Source organism: Chrysochloris asiatica, unplaced genomic scaffold, assembly GCF_000296735.1.
Source record: "Chrysochloris asiatica unplaced genomic scaffold, ChrAsi1.0 scaffold00101, whole genome shotgun sequence".
In the NCBI taxonomy this organism is placed as follows: domain Eukaryota; kingdom Metazoa; phylum Chordata; class Mammalia; order Afrosoricida; family Chrysochloridae; genus Chrysochloris; species Chrysochloris asiatica.
In genome coordinates this window covers 11,533,056-11,548,983 of record NW_006408619.1, presented here as the reverse complement: position 1 = coordinate 11,548,983, position 15,928 = coordinate 11,533,056, and the positions used below count along the sequence as shown (strand labels likewise).

Sequence of the window (15,928 nt, the reverse complement as noted above, 5' to 3'; positions counted from 1 at the left end):
TTTGCATTTAATTTACCTTTCCTTGCTTAAATTTATTAATTTCAACCTTATGTTCGTCATTTTAGAATGGAAGTATAAAGTAGTATTGATTTAACAGCCATTTAAATTACGTCACTCTTAGAACTTAACATTTTTTATTTTGTTTTATTGTTGAAAGTATACACAGCAAAATACACACCAATTTAACACTGTGTACCTAGGCAGTTCAGTGATACTGGTTACTTTCTCCAAGTTGTGCAGCCACGCTACCTTCTTGTGTCTCTCAGTCCTCTCCCCATTCACGCGAACTCACTGCCCCCTCAGCTTTCTCTCTGACCTTTCAAGTTTCTGTTGGCAGTTTGATCCTGTGGAGATAGTGCTTCAAAAGAGTGCCAGGCTCACAGCAAACATACTTTCACTAAAGCAAGCCTGTAGCATAGTGGTTACAAATCAGGCCGCTAACCTCAAGGTCGGCAGTTCGAAACTACCAGCTGTTCCAAGGGAGAAAGATGAGGCTTTCTGCTCCCGTAAAGATTTACAGCCTCGGAAACCCTGTACAGGGTCACAGTGAGTCGGAACCAACTCCACAGTACTTAACAACAGTTGTTTGTTTTAAAGAAGACATCAGCATAGACTTGGTGTAAAGTGTAAGACTTAACGATTATCTCAGGGCTGCTAGCAGTATCAGGAGTTTATTCAGCCTCAGTGGCTCTAGATCTGGTAGCGTAATGGTTCCAAATCAGGCTGTGAACCGCAAGGTCAGGCAGTTCAATACTACCAGCTATTCCATGGGAGAAAGATGAGGCTTTCTGCTCCCGTAAAGATTTATAGCCTCAGAAATCCTGTACAGTGTTGCTATGAGTCAGAACCGACTCCACGGCGCACTTAGCAACAACAACAGTGGCTCCAGAAAGACTGGACTCCATGAAAATTTGAAAAAAATTTTTTTTGGTATTTTCCCTCCTTTTGATCATCATTTTTCTATCAAATCTTTAATCAAAACATTCAGTAATGATAGCTAGGCACCATCCAGTTCTTCTATCTTATGTCAGAGAGGCATTCCTTCATGGAGACAGACTCACATTCCATTTTGTTCTCCCGTTCCCGGCTTTCCCTCTGCTGTTGCTGGTCCAGACAAATAGAAGAGGCCAGCTATACCCTGCAAGCTTTTAAGTACCTGGGCACTATATGGAAAACCAGGAGGCAGGGCAGAAGGCCTGGTGTGGTGCTGTAGGGATAAGCATTGCACTACTAACAGTTCAAACCCACCAGCTGCTCCTCAAAAACTCAATACATGGTCGCTGTGAATTGAAACCAACTTGACGGCACTTAACAGCAACAGGAGGTTATTAGGTCCATGCCATGGGATGGCCCGTGAAACCATGGCCCTAAACCTGTAAACCAAGAACGTGAATGCTATGAGGTGTTTGGTTGTACATAAGCAGCTTTAGCAACAGCTTTTTCTTTCTTTTTTTGTAAAAATAAAATAAACTCTTGCCACTTCAACATAATACAGGTATATAACCTATTGACATCAATTACATTACATTTATCAGTTTGCCCATGCTACCAATAGGCAAATTTTCCATCACCTTAAACGGAAACTCAGCTCTCCATAAGCAGAAATGCCCTCTCTCCCGCTCTTTTCCGCCCCATTGTTGGTGTTATATACCTTGGAGTCACTTCCGACTCATAGAAACCTCCTGTACAACAGAAGAAAACTCCCGCTCCTGTCCCATCCTCACAGTCAGGGCTGTTTCAGCCCAGTTTGCAGCCAGTGTGTCAGTCCATCTTGGTAAGGACCTACCTCTTTCTCACAGACCCTCTACTTTATCAAACATGATGTCCTTTTCAGGGGACTGGTCTATCCTGATAACATGGCCAAGGCATGTGAGATGTAGAGTTGCCATTCTTGCCTCTAAGGAACATTCTGGCTTTACTTTTGTCAAGACAGATTTGTTTATTCTCTAGGCAGAAAACGCCATCTTTCTCCCGTGGAACAACTGATGGATTCCAACTGCTGACCTTGTGGTTAGCAGCCCAATGTGTAACTCACTACGCTATTCTTCTGGCAGCCCATGATTCATTATTCTTTGACAACATCATAATTTAAAGGCATCAGTTTTTCAGTGATTGAAAATACCGTGGCTTGGGTTAAGTGTGGGTTAAGTGCAACTTAGTCCTCAAAGTGACATCTTCAAACTTTGGTCTCTCCATACTTATCTGTTTTTATCTTTTTATGTAAGTGAGGCCATATATTTGCCCTTCTGTGGCTAACGTACTCCACTCAGCAAAATGTCTTCAAGCATCATTCGTGTTGTAGCATACATGTATCAGGACTGCTTGTCTCTTTCTGACTGGGTAGTCCATTGTGTATGTGTGTCCATGCCGTGTTTCATTTATCCATTCATCTGTTGATGGGCATTTAGGTTGTTTCCACTTTGGGCTCCTGTGAATGATACTGTAATGAACATTGGTGTATGTATGCCTGTTCCCGTTGCTACTTTCAAGTCTCTTGGGTACATTCCTAGATTGCTGGGCATATGGTACTTTATAGTTTTTGTATTTTGAGAAACCGTCTCACTGTTTTCTCCAAGGACTGTGTTATTTGCATAGACTCCAGCATGTTTTTATAACTGGTGGAAAAAGAAACTGGTAGAATTACAAATAGTGTATTAGGAATCCTACAAAGTTCATATAATCCCATGAGGAATTGTTGTGCGTGTCTAAGCGAAAAATGAAATTTATTTTTATCTATTTATTTAGTGTGAAAACATTTTCTTGACTTTTGGGAGACCTCAGTCATCTAGTTGTGTGTTGTTTTTTTTTTGGTTGCATGTGATAGTTTATTTGTGCCATGTGTTTAGGTCTTTGCTGTATCTTAAGTTCATTTTTATACACAGTATGAAATATAGGCCGTTTGATATTTCTGCCAGTGGAGATTCAGTTTTGTCAGCGCCGTTTGTTATCTCTTCCCCATTGAATGGATTTTGATCCTATGTCAAAGATCAGCTTCTTTAGGTAGGTGGACTGCCTGACTTCTGGATTCTTGATTATGTTCTGTTGGTCTATCTAATGTATCTTTGGTGTACCAGTACCAGGCTGTTTTGATTGCTTTGGCTGTGTAGTAGGCCTTGATATCAGTAAGTGAGAAACCTCCCACTTCTTAAAATTTATTTTTAAATACAAAAAAAGAAGGAATAGGAAATCACTGGCTTAATCTCTAAGGGCAGGGAGGTTTTACATGCATTGACGTGCTGGTAAATATTTAACATCCAGATCTGTGGTGGAAATGTAGTCCTTACTTGTAGAGTTTGCCCATTTCTATGGGGTAAATATTCCCAGTGTGGCTGTGGCGCTCAACTGCAAGGTCGCTTTGAACCACAAGGTCAGTGCTTCAAACGCACCAACCGCTCCTCGGAAACCCTAGACAGGGTTGCTATGAGTTGGAATGGACTTGACAGCAGTTAACAACAACAACATGACATTATTGAATGTGAAACTAGGAAGAGAGATGTCCTGTAGCACAGAAATCTGTACTTTGTTTTTGCCTTACAGTAAAATAGGCAAAAATAGTTTCAGTATGTGTGTGGTAGTAAAATGCAGTGAAATAATTAGGAACTGATTGATTAGTGTTTGGTATTTATTACCTGTGTTTTGAATGTAGTTTAATTGTACTTGTTGTTGTGAAGTGCCGTCGAGTCGGTTCCGACCCATAGCGACCGTGTACAGGGTTTCCGAGGCTGTAAATCTTTACGGGAGGAGAAGGTTTTCATAATGACCAGATTGCAGGTTTCTGAAAACCATACCTCCACTGACTATGTGTGAGTTTTGGTAGTTTGGTTGGTTTTCGTGCTCACTGAAGTGGCTTTGTGGGCAGAAAAGCCTATTTATTGTAGTCTTTGGTTTAAAAAATTACTATTCAGTTTATCAAAGCTAAAAATTTTAAACTAAGTCTTAAGCATTTAAGATAAATTTGTGAATCTAATAGTATTTAAAGTCTAGCAAATTTTAACAACTGAATTAAGGACTTTTAAATAATTGATATCATTTATAAACGTAAACATCTTAAAGATATTGAACTCAATTTATAAATTAAGAAATTTCCTTTTAATGAACTTCAGTTTTTCAACAAACCTCATTGACTATGTAATATTAATAAATCTGGGGCTTCTAGAGTTCTCTTAAATGCTTCAATACTATATAAAATAGTAAGATTACTGATTAAAATCATAATTCTAGAATAATTGAGTATACATTTCAGGTAGAAATTACAAGGCTGACCTATTACTTTACTGGATTGAATTCTCTTAAATTATAAAAATATTTAAACTATCAGATATTTAACTTGCTTAGCATAAAAATGCTTAGCAAAATAAAACTTGCTTAGCATGAAAAATGGACTTGTGTTATGGCGCTGTAGGATCAGCACTGGACTGTGAACCACAAGGTCAGCAATTCAAACCTACCAGCTGCTCCTTGGAAACCCTATACCGGGTCTCCATGAGTTGGAATCGACTCAACAGCACTTAATGACAACAGCATAAAGATACTAAAACTGCACTTAATTTCCCTTAAACAGTTTTAGTCTTGTTGCTTGCAAGGCGTGTCACAGAGTCAGACCACGCCCTCCGTAGATTTCCCTTGACTGCAATCTTGATGGAAACAGGTTGCCAGGTCTTCTGTTGTGCTCTTGGCTGGGAACGTCTCTATTCTTAATTATAAATGTTGTGGTTGTTTTCATGATGTTTGTGGTTGGGTTTCTGTGTGCCATCAAGTTGAGTCTGACTCAGTGACCTATATGACAGAGTAGAACTGTCCCATAGGGTTCCGAGTCTGAAATCTTTAAAGCAGCAGATCACCATATCTTTTCTGCTGTGGAGCAGGTTGTGGATTTGAACTGCCGACATTTTGGTTAGCAGCCCAGCACTTTACCATTGCACCAAAACCCACAGCCATCGAGTTGACTCTGATTCATAGTAATACAAAGGATAGAGTCTTAACTGCCCCATAGGATTTCCAAATCTATAAATCTTTATGAAAACAGAGTGCTGTATCTTTTTCCTGAACATATGTTTGTGGATTCAAACCTCTGAGCTTTAGGTTAGCAGCTAGGTGCTTTAACTACTATACCACCAGGGGCCCATATTGTACCACTTGTTAAGTGCCATTGAGTCGGTTCTAACTCATAGCAATCCTGTATAGGGTTTTCCAGGAGCAGCTGGTGGGTTTGAACCATCCACCTTGCAGTTCAAGCTGATCTTGAGGTCCAGTGCATTATCCTGCAGTGCCACACCAGGACTCCTTAAATGATGTTTACTCAGTAAGAAAATAATTGTCGTACCATTTTTTCAATATGTGTTTTTAATGTTACCTTCAGATGTAGATTTTGGGATTTTCATCCCTTGCTGAGATTTCTTAATGATCAGAGGGTGTCGGCCAGGATGTGACTTGATCCATATCTGAGCCCTGATGGGGCCAACTTGACTTTTAAAGACATTTGCTTAGCCAGGGAGGCTCAGATTGCCAACTTTTTGACTAGTGGTTGAGTGCTTAACTGTTTGCACCACCCAGGTGGGAGCTAAGCAGACTTCTATGAGAGTCGGCTGTGTGTTGCTATAGGAGAAGCACTGTACTGTTTACCACAGAGCTGGTGGTGCAAGCCGCTCCTCAGAAATCCCATACAGAGTCTCTGTGAGTTGAAATTAACTCAACAGCACTTAACAAGAGGTCCCTCATGAGGGCTGGTGTCTGTAAGTAAAGCACTGGACTGCTAACCATAAGGTCAGCAATTGAAACCCACTAGCCTCTCTGTGTGGGAGAAAGATGAGGTCATTGTGAGTCGGAACCTAACAATAACAGAGGCAGCCTAGTGATCAGTTCTGAAGGATCCCAGCCTAGACATGAGTTGAAATTGATTCGACAGCAGCGATCAATACGTTGCTTCCTTTATTTAATTAAATTTTGTATCTCTTTAAATTTTGATATCTGTATCTTCCTGATTAAATCTAAAGATCTTAGGTCTTAACAGAAATCTTTGTTATCATGCCTTCCTTCTGTTGGGATCATCTAACTCTTAATGGATATTATGGTGGTAGCTGATTGAATTATGGATGTCTTTTAATTAAAAATAATAATAGCAATGGCTCTCTTGGGAAGCACGCAGAAAATTAGGGGATTTGTTTAAGAGATGGACCTAGTATGAATAAGTGTTCAGCAAATAGGAGGTATACAGCACAGAGACAAATCCATTACCTGTTTTGTTGTTGTTATTGAAAATGAATCTGGTCATTGGCAGAGTGTCACATTCATTAATGAATTGCCAAGTGTCAATGTAGAAATACTAACATTAGTCCCCATCGCATACACAAGGAAATTACAAGTTAAATTGTTAAAAATTGTACTTAGCATCCACTGGTATACTCTTCTTGAGTATCCTGAAATTCATTCTCTCTCAAATATAACTTTGATCAAAGTCCAGAAGATAGCACCGTCCTGAAAATGCAGGCATTTGCTTGCTACCTTTAGAGATACTTCTCATCTTTTAGTTTAGTTTGTTTGTTTGTTTTCATGGCATTCTCTCCAAGCATGGTTCTTCTTTTCCACCACCAGATAGCACAGTCCTGCAGCAGTAAAGATCAGCTCCATGTAAACAGCAATTGTGATTGTAACTCTTCTTCAAAAGAGTTTCCTTGGACTTTAAGGAGGGAAATGAGATACATAATCTGAACATTGAATGTATCCACAGGGACAGAAAGCTTTCTGTAAAAAACATGGCATGTCAACCAGGACTTAGTCTGGGAAGTATTATGGAATAAAAGATTTATTATAGGAATAATACCGAACACTGTGTGGGAGAAGCTGGATAAGTAAGATTCTAAAAGAGGGAGTTGGGGAATTAGAGAGAAGTCACTAGCCAGCTCTTCTGAGGTTCTAGTTGACAAATCCAAGCTTGCCACGGAATCCTTAGGACCACGTCTGACCGCAGAATGGGACCACAAAGAGACAGAGAGCTGAACATGGAGCAGGGACGCACAAAAATTGACTTGAACCTGCCACGCACTTGGTATCTCTCGCTCGTCGCCGCTAACCACAGTGACTGTCCAAGCTGCTTCACTTCCACCTTCCAAATCCTGAACACATTTCTCTTTTTGACCAACTCTAACCTGGAACGCTGCAAAGAAGGAAGGATTCTAGGAAATCCAGTTCTAGCTCAGCCAAACAGACACCGTAGAAAACTGCTTGTCACCTTGGCATCTCTACACACACGTTAGTCATACTTAACTTGCAGATAAAAGTTAAAATTACACTTCTGTCTGCTATAATGCAAACATCTCTTGTTTCTGTAATTGTTTACATGGGCATAACTGTGCTGATAATTCCTTTCGTCCACTACCCATCCCATAATCCTTAGGGTCTCAGCAGCAATCTCAGGCGTACTTCCTTGCCCGTAGGGTGGCCAAACTTTCATTACTGAAGGGTAAGTGTCAGCAGTCCTGCCTGAATTGGGTGGTTTTACTTTTGCACTAACTCTTATTCCAGGACATGGGAATACTGAGAGGAACCTCAGAGGATCGTCTATATTTGTCTTCTCTTCTTTCATTGTGTAGTAGTTGTTGTTGGTAAGTGCCATTGATTTGGTACTGCCCCATAGCGACCCTGTATAGGGTTTCCAAGGAGCAGCTGATGAGCTTGAACCACTGACCTTGCAATTCAAACCGACTTTGCAGGCCAGCACCAAACCCTGATAGTCAGACTCAATCACTCTAACCAGTACCATAACCCATTGGCATAAAAAGCCAGGTACACTGGCATGAGAAGCCCAAGTGGCCAGGTGGCACGCTCAGCTACTAGTTCAGCAACATTGTGTCTTTTGCAAGAAGAATATCTCCTTTGGGAACTAAAATTTGTAAGCCAATAGAACCTACAGTTATAAGGATGGGAAGCAGAAATTTCACTAGTGGACCCTTAGCCATTCTCATTCCCGCCCATTAATTCCTGGACTAAAGAAGAAACAACATCATATGTTGATTGCTAATTCAGAGCATATGCTGTGTACCAAGGGCATTATCTCAGCCCTACAAAGTATTTCCATCCAGAAGACCATTTGTATCATTCGGAGACAGGAACCATAAAGAAATTGAACAGGGAAATTTTCATATAATGAATTGCCAACTAGGTAAAGATGGTGGTGGTGGTGGCTGTGTGCCGTGGAGTCGGTTCCGACTCACAGCGACCCCGCATAGGGTTTCCGAGGCTGTAAATCTTTACGGGAGCAGATAGTATCATCTTTCTCCACGGAACAGCTGGCAGTTTCAAACTGCTGACCTTTGAGGTTTGCAGCCTGACTCGTGACCACTGTGCTACCAGAACTAAAAAGTGTAAAAGCGATTCGTTGGAGTCTTGGTGTGGTCTGTGAGTCAATGTACTGGGCTACAAAGTTGGTATGAACTGCAAGGTCGGCTGTTCAAGTTCTTCAGCTGCTCCTTGGAAACCCTATCCAGGGCCACTGTGGGTTGGAACCAACTCGAAGGCAGTTAACAACAGCAAGGGGTCTAGAAGTAGTAGCACATGGTGTGGTGTTGTAGGATCAGCACTGGACCGCGAACAAGATTGGCAGTTCAAACCCACCAGCTACTCCTTGGAAACCCTATACAGTCACTATGAGTTGGACTTGACTCGATGGCATTTAACAAAACAAGCAAAACCTTCTAGGCTGAGGAAGAGGGAACAATGAAGGAACTCAGAAAACCTCTCCCCAAACCCCCAAGGCTCTGAGATTCCTCCTTATGAGTGTGTGCGCCACTACCACGGGAGCAGTGAAGTTTTCCAGAGGTATGAACTAGAGCGGGCCCATAGAAGTGGTGTGCTGGGAGTGGGCTGAGAAATTTACATACCAATCTGCATATCGTATTTACCAAGAGATGGTCCAAAGTAACATTCTTTTCTTGTTTCACCTTGACCATTGAAGTACATATTGTCCTGGTCACTTCTTAGAAAAAAATAAAATGCCTTTGTGGTGGTTGTTTTCCATGTGTCACAATATCTTGTTAATAATTACCCTGCTGTGGTCAAATGGCATGAGAAAGTTAGGTAGCTACCACCTCACTATCTAATGTAAGAGAAAACTGTTCTTCAGATAATAATACCTGCATCTGTAAGCTTGTAGAGGTGGTGATAAAGGAAGCCGAGACTCCCAGTACCAGCTGCCAAGCAGTTGATGCCATTTCCGAACACCCCTATGTGTGCAGAGTACAGCTGCAGTGAATGTGTTTAATGGCTGTGGCCTTTTAGAAGCAGATCAGCAGGTCTCTTTCTGAGGTGCCTTTCGGTGGTTTCAAACCACCAACCCAGTAGTACGTATTTGAACTGCTAATCTGTGGTTAGTAGTCAAGTGTCAACCATTTTGCACTACCACCCAGGTTACCCTATCAGTAAAACGTTTGACTTTTGACTAATGAGTGTTGATAGAAAAAGGAGAGAAAAGTATGGTATGTCTCAAACTTTTGTTTAGATATTTATTTTAGCAAATGTTGTACATTTGAATAGATTTTGGCTTACAGACCAACTTAGAAGTGTACAAATAGGCATGCATCATTAAGGAATGATTTAACAATGGACTTTTAATATCTTTCTTTAGTAAGAATGATGAGAATTATCTTTAGATCAATTTCACTACAGTGATTAAGTATTTCATGTCTGAGCAAGAGGAGAAGTATAATGATGGGTGGGATAGTGACCCCTTGCAGAGACTTCTTGTTGTTAGGTGCTGTTGTTGTTGTTCTTGTTAAGTGCCGTCGAGTCGGTTCCTACCCAATAGTGACCCTGTACAGGGTTTCCGAGGCTGTAAATCTTTATGGGAGCAGAAAGCCTCATCTTTCTCCCACAGAGCGGCTGGTAGTTTCGAACTGCTGACCTTAAGGTTTGCAGCCCGATTCATAACCACTACGCTACCAGAGCTTCTTAGAGATGTTATATACTACACAATATATACAGATTTTACCTTTTCAAAATCTGGCCGATTCTGAAACTTATAATTCCAAGGATTGTGAATGTAAAGGATCATGAAGCTATGCTTAGCAACTTTTGTGGAATCCCACAGCCCTTCAAGACTTCAGAGGTTCTGAGTTGGGGCCCAGAATCTGACATCCTAACCAATACTGAAGGTGACTTTGAGTGTGGAAAGTTTGGGAGATGGAGCCCTAACTGGATTCCTGACTGCTTTTGCTCTGGTTGACCATGATTGCTTCTTAGAAACTAGTTTGAACACTTTTGTCTTTTTAAAAGCCACCATCTTGAAAAGTCTAGTAGACTGCAAGGTTCGCAGTTCAAAGCCACCAGCTGCTCCTCGGGAACCCTATACAGGCAGGATTGCTATGAGTTGGAACCGACTCAGCGGCACTTAACAACAATAATAATAGTTCTAGTAGTCAGGCGTTCTGCTCCCGTAAAGATGTACAGCCTCGGAAACCCTGTACAGGGTCGCTATGGGTCAGAACCGACTCTACGGCACTTAACAACAACAACTAGTAGTCAGAAGCTGTGATAGTGCTGTTGGATTAGCATTGAACTGCTAACAATTAGGTTGATGGCTCAATCCCACAAGTCACCTCGTGGGACAAAGGTAGACTTTCTGCTCTTACAAAGATTTACAGCCTCAGAACCGTGTACGGGCCCTTAGCAGCAGCAGTAACAGTTGTAGTAATAGTTGTGGAGCCTCGAGCACATCATTTCATCTGCTGTGAATCGGTGTCCTCACCTGGAAGTGTTGCACTAGGTATCAGCCAATAGCTTTAGTCTCTTACTACCCCATGACTCAAAGTACAACGTACGTTTCCAAATTTCTTTTAGGATAGTCTCAGATTTTCTTTGTTTTCATGTGGATGACAGTAATTAATACATTGTTGGAGTACTTCATGAATGCCAGAAAGATAATGTTCTGGCCTTTAGTGATGACTTAAGAAAATAAACTGTTTTTGAATAGTTGTTGATTAGTGCCATCAAGTCAGTTCCGACTCATAGCAACTTTGGGTAGGGTTTTTGAGAAGTAGTTGGTGGGTTTTTGAGAAGTAGTTTGGGGTATCTCCTGTTTGGGATGTGTTCAGCTTCTTGTATGTTAATCTTCTCAACTTTCATGATGTAGGGAAGTTTTCTTCCAGCAACTCTTCAATAATTTTCTCTATGCTTTTTATGCCTCTTCCTGTTCTGGAATTTTGATCACCTGTAAGTGATTCCTCTTCATGGTGTCCCACATAATCTCAGACTTTCTTTGGTTCATTTTCTCTGAATGTTTTCTAATATACTCGTATTGAGCGATTTATCTTCAAGCTCACTCTTTCAGGCTCCCATTGCTTTGAATCTACTTCTTTGCCCTGTCATATGTTGTTCATTTCTGAAATCTTAGTATTAATCTTTCAGATTTCTAATTTCAGGTTTCATAATTTGCATTTATTTTGTCAGCTCTTACAGTGTTTTCCTGATTTCTTCTAAAGTTCTTTCTGTGTTCTTGTTTTCCTCAATCTTTCAGTCAGTCTTTTGAAGCTTCCTAAGTATCAGTCTTTTGAATGATTCTTCAGTTAGTTCGATAATCTTTCTTTGTCAGAAACGTTTTCTGTCTCTGCATGTTGATCATTTATTTGAGCCACTCTCTTGGGTTTGTTTGGTTTTTTTTTTGTATGAGCTAAAGTTGTCTGTTGTCTCTGGGACATTGTGGAGTTGTTGTATTTGCCTTTAGTTGATGATTGTATGTTAATATGTTCTTAGACTCTCACCAACTGTCTAAGTGGAGTTTAGAGAATGGCACCTTTCTCCAGTGTTTGTGTGGCTCTGTTCAGGGTGGGTTTGACTGGTGTTGGCTGCTTCTATCATTGATCAGGTGGTTTAGGAGCTGGTATTGACTCTTGCTCAGTGGTTGGAGCTGCACAGTTTGTGGCTAGGCTGTAGATGGGCACAGTTGCTATCTCCTGTCTAGTGGGAAAGAGGAGATCCCTACCCACCCCCACACACGTAAGAAAAGAAAATAGACTAAACATGCAAGCAACCAAAAATGTAAAGAAAAAATAATAAAAGAAAAAAGAAACAAAAGCAGGCAGCAATCAGGAAAACCGAATATAATAACAAAAAGAGAAAAAAGGGACAGGAAAATGGAGCTCTAGAAGAGAAACTAAGAGAAGAAATTAAAGAAATTAAACACAGAAAAACCAGGGAACAGCAAGGTGAAATGTGACAGGAGAAAGATGAAAAGGGATTAAAAAAGAAGAGGGGAAATACAATACAGAAGAAAAGAAGTAAAAACAAAAGCAGAGATAGAAAATGTAAAATTCAAGGGAATGGAAAGAGAAGGCGAAGAAAGAATGAAGAAACAAAAACAATAAAATAACCAAAGGGAAAAAACAGTACAGCTGTTGGCTCCGGAGAGGCAAACACTAGGGGCTCCTGCTAGTTAAGGTGCTCAGGAGATGAGTGGGAAGGGATATGCTGGGGGTGGGGCTCCTGGCCCTAGATGGTGTCCATAGGCCTAGGTGTTATCCATGCACAGTGGGCTCCCTCCAGAAGCAGTTCATGGAGGCCCTTGGTGGGACTTCTTTCAATGTCTGTTAGGACTATAGGGTAGCTGGGGGCAGGGAGGGGGGCTGGTAATAAGAGGGTTTTACAAGACTAATGCTGGTCTGGTAGGTCTGGAGCTGAGCCTGCCTGAATCCAGGCACCAAAGCAGTGCAGCTTGACCCCTGCCTCCCACTGGGGTGGCTCACAACCACGTGAGGGCTCCAAATTCCCAGCTTATCAGGGACTGCGCTGGAGGTAGGTGAGGATGAGAGTGGCCACACCTGTTCACCAGGGGAGTGTGGGGAAAAGCAGGAACCACACCTTTTCCTTCACTTAGGTGAGTCTGCTGTGCCAGTCCAGCTTCTGTTGCCAAAGCTGCTCACAAAGTTCCCAATGGTCATGCTGCATCTGAGCCTTCCTCTGACCATCCCTGCTCAGCTGCTCCTCCCAGCAAGCACTCAATCCACTTCTGTAATGTTATCTCTGAAGTTCAGGGTTCCAGAATTTTTATCTGTGTCTATTTCATTTGGTCTATTATCTTTGTTGTAGAGGATCTGTGTTGTGCATCTGCTCGGTCTGCCATCTTGTTGGAAGCTCCCTACCATGACTTTGAATTTGAATTTTTGAAGAGACAAGCACAGTTGTCTTGTAGAATGTCTATATGTGTGTGTGTACAAATAGCAAAAATGAACATACACACCTCAGAGATATTGCAGGTTCAGACCACTGCAATAAAGCAAGTTACACATTTTTTTTGTTTGTGCATATAAAAATGATGTTTGCACTGTGTTGTTGTTAGGTGCCTCTGAGTCAGTTCTGACTCATAGTGACCCTGTGCCCGGCCCTGAGCCATCGTCACAGTTGTTAGGTTTGAGCCCTTTGTTTTTGCCACTGTGTCAATCCATTTTATTGGGGATCTTCATCTGTTTCTCTGACGCTCCACTTTACCAAGCATGGTGTCCTTCTCCAGGCACTTATTCTTCACCAACACCATAATTCAAGTGCATCAGTTCCTCTACGGTCTTCCTTATTCACTATCCAACTTTCCCATGCATATGAGGCAGTTAAAAATACCATGGCTTGGGTCAGGTGCACCTGAGTCCTCAGACTGACATCTTTGTTCTTGAATACTTTAACGTCTTTTGCAGCAAATTTGCTTGATGCAATATATCCTTTGATTTCTTGACTGCTGCTGCTATGAGCAAATTGAAGTCTTTGACAGCTTCAGTCTTCACTCCGTATATCACAATGCTATTTATTGATCCAGGTGTGAGGATTTTTGTTTTATTTTCTTTGAAGTACAGTCCATACTGAAGGCTGTAGTCTTTGATCTTCATCAGTATTTCAAGTCCTATTTGCTTTCAGCAAACAAGGTTTTATCATCTGAATAATGCAGGTCGTTAACGAGTTTTCCTCCAATTCTGATGCCATGTTCTTCTTCATATAATCCATCTTCTTGGGTTATTTGCTCAGCATTTGGATTGAATGAGTACGGTGAAAGGCTACAACCATGGCACACATCTTTCCTGATTTTAAACCATTCGGTATCCCTTGCTATATTCAGACAACTGCCTCTTGGTCTATGTACAAGTTCCTCAGGAGCACAATTAAATATTCTGGAATACCCGTTCTTCATAGTGTTACCTATAGTTTATATGATTAACACATTCTAATGCCTTTGCATAGTCAAAAATCACAAGTAAACATCTTTCTGATATTCTCTGTTTTCAGCCAAGATCCATCCGATGTCATTAATGATATCCCCAGTCATATTTTGAGTGCCTTCCAACCTGAGGGGCTTATCTTCCAGCTCTGTACCAGACAGTGTTCTGCTGACATTCATAAAATTTTTAGTAACTAACCATTCAGAAGTGGTCTGCCTCTTCTTCTTCCTAATCTGGAAGCTCCACTGAAACCTGTCCACCACGGGTGACCCTGCTGGTATTTTAAATGTTGGTGGCTTAGTTTCCAGCATCACAGCAACACACAAACCACAACACTACAATCAACCGACAGCAGAGTGGTGGTGTTTGCACTGTATTGTAATCTATTATGTGTGCTGTAGAGTTATGAAAAGGTTTGAACTATTGTGAGAATTAATCAAAATGTGACACAGAGGCACAGAATGAACAGGCTGTTGGAAAAATGGCGCAGATAGGCTTGCTTGACTCATGGTAGCTACAAACTTTCATTTTGTTTGAAAAAAAAAAGTATCTGCGAAGTATAATAAAATGAGGTTTGCCTATACAAAGGTAAGTAGAAAAGTATTGCCACAAAATCACAGCAACTTTTATTAAACAAAATGTCAGAGTGAAGATTTTGTGTCTCAAAATCTTCCATCGAAGCCTGTACACTTCTGAAGGCACTATTTCCATTTCTCTAACCTTTCCCGCCAAAATTCTGCACTCTGATTTCTACTACATCAAAACCACAGTTTTGGCATCCTCAGAGGACTTAAATGTGGTCCCATTTAAATATTCTTTAAATTTGGGGAACAAAAAGAAATCTGAAGGGGCTCCATCAGGGCTGTGGGTGGATGGGATACGTTTTGCCCACAAAATTCTCACCGAGCAGGTACTACTTGTTCCTTAGCCTCTGATAGTATTCAGATTGTGGAATCTTGTTTCCTTTTGAAGTTTATAGACTGTCATTTCATGTCCATATTTTCAGTGCTGCAGTGAAAATCCTATGTAATTTCACCTTAATACCATTTTCCAGTTTGCTCCCGTGTTCTTTTCATTCCTGGAGCTGTTTGCCTTTGTGTGCAGTTATCCTCCTGCGTACCCTCACATTATCTATCTCCTTCAGTATTGTCCCAAGCCATTGCCTTGGAGTCATGTCTTTGTTGAGTCCAGCTCATAATGACCTTTAAGGACAGGGTAGAACTGCTCCCTAGCGGTTCCAGGGTTGTAAATCTTTACAGAAGCAGACTGCCACATCTGTCTCCTGTAGATCGACTGGTGGGTTTGAACCATAGACCTTTCAGTTGGCAGCCAAATGCCCAGCCACTGTGCCACCAGGGCTTCTGGTATTGTATCAGCTCATTCACATCCCAGAAGTTGAGAATTTGTGAAGTAGTGAGAATTTGTTTAGTAAGAGACAAGGCTGGCTGGCCTTTGTGTCCTGAGTATGATGGGCAAAGTCACAACCTTTCCCTGAGAGGAGAGTTTCCTCAACTGTAAAGTGAGGGGATGGGCTTAAATGTTCTTGAGTATTCGGTGATTAGCAAGGGTCAGGTCAATACAAGGCAACTTTTTGAAGCCCCCCTTGTAGAAAATCTAAGTACTGGAAGAGTCCAGAAGCTGATATGGGGCACAGATGAGATTGAATTAGCCTGATGGTTATGAGGCCCAGATGAAATAGCTTGTGTGAAAGGTTCTAAAAATTACAAATGATTATACAA

General features: G+C 41.3%; 1 protein-coding gene across 1 annotated transcript in view; it reads left to right on the top strand.

Annotated features, from left to right (window-relative positions):
- SEC11A (SEC11 homolog A (S. cerevisiae)) overlaps nucleotides 1-15,928 on the top strand; it is a 49,520-nt gene that overhangs the window by 8,295 nt on the left and 25,297 nt on the right. The gene's annotated exons all lie outside the window — the stretch shown is intronic.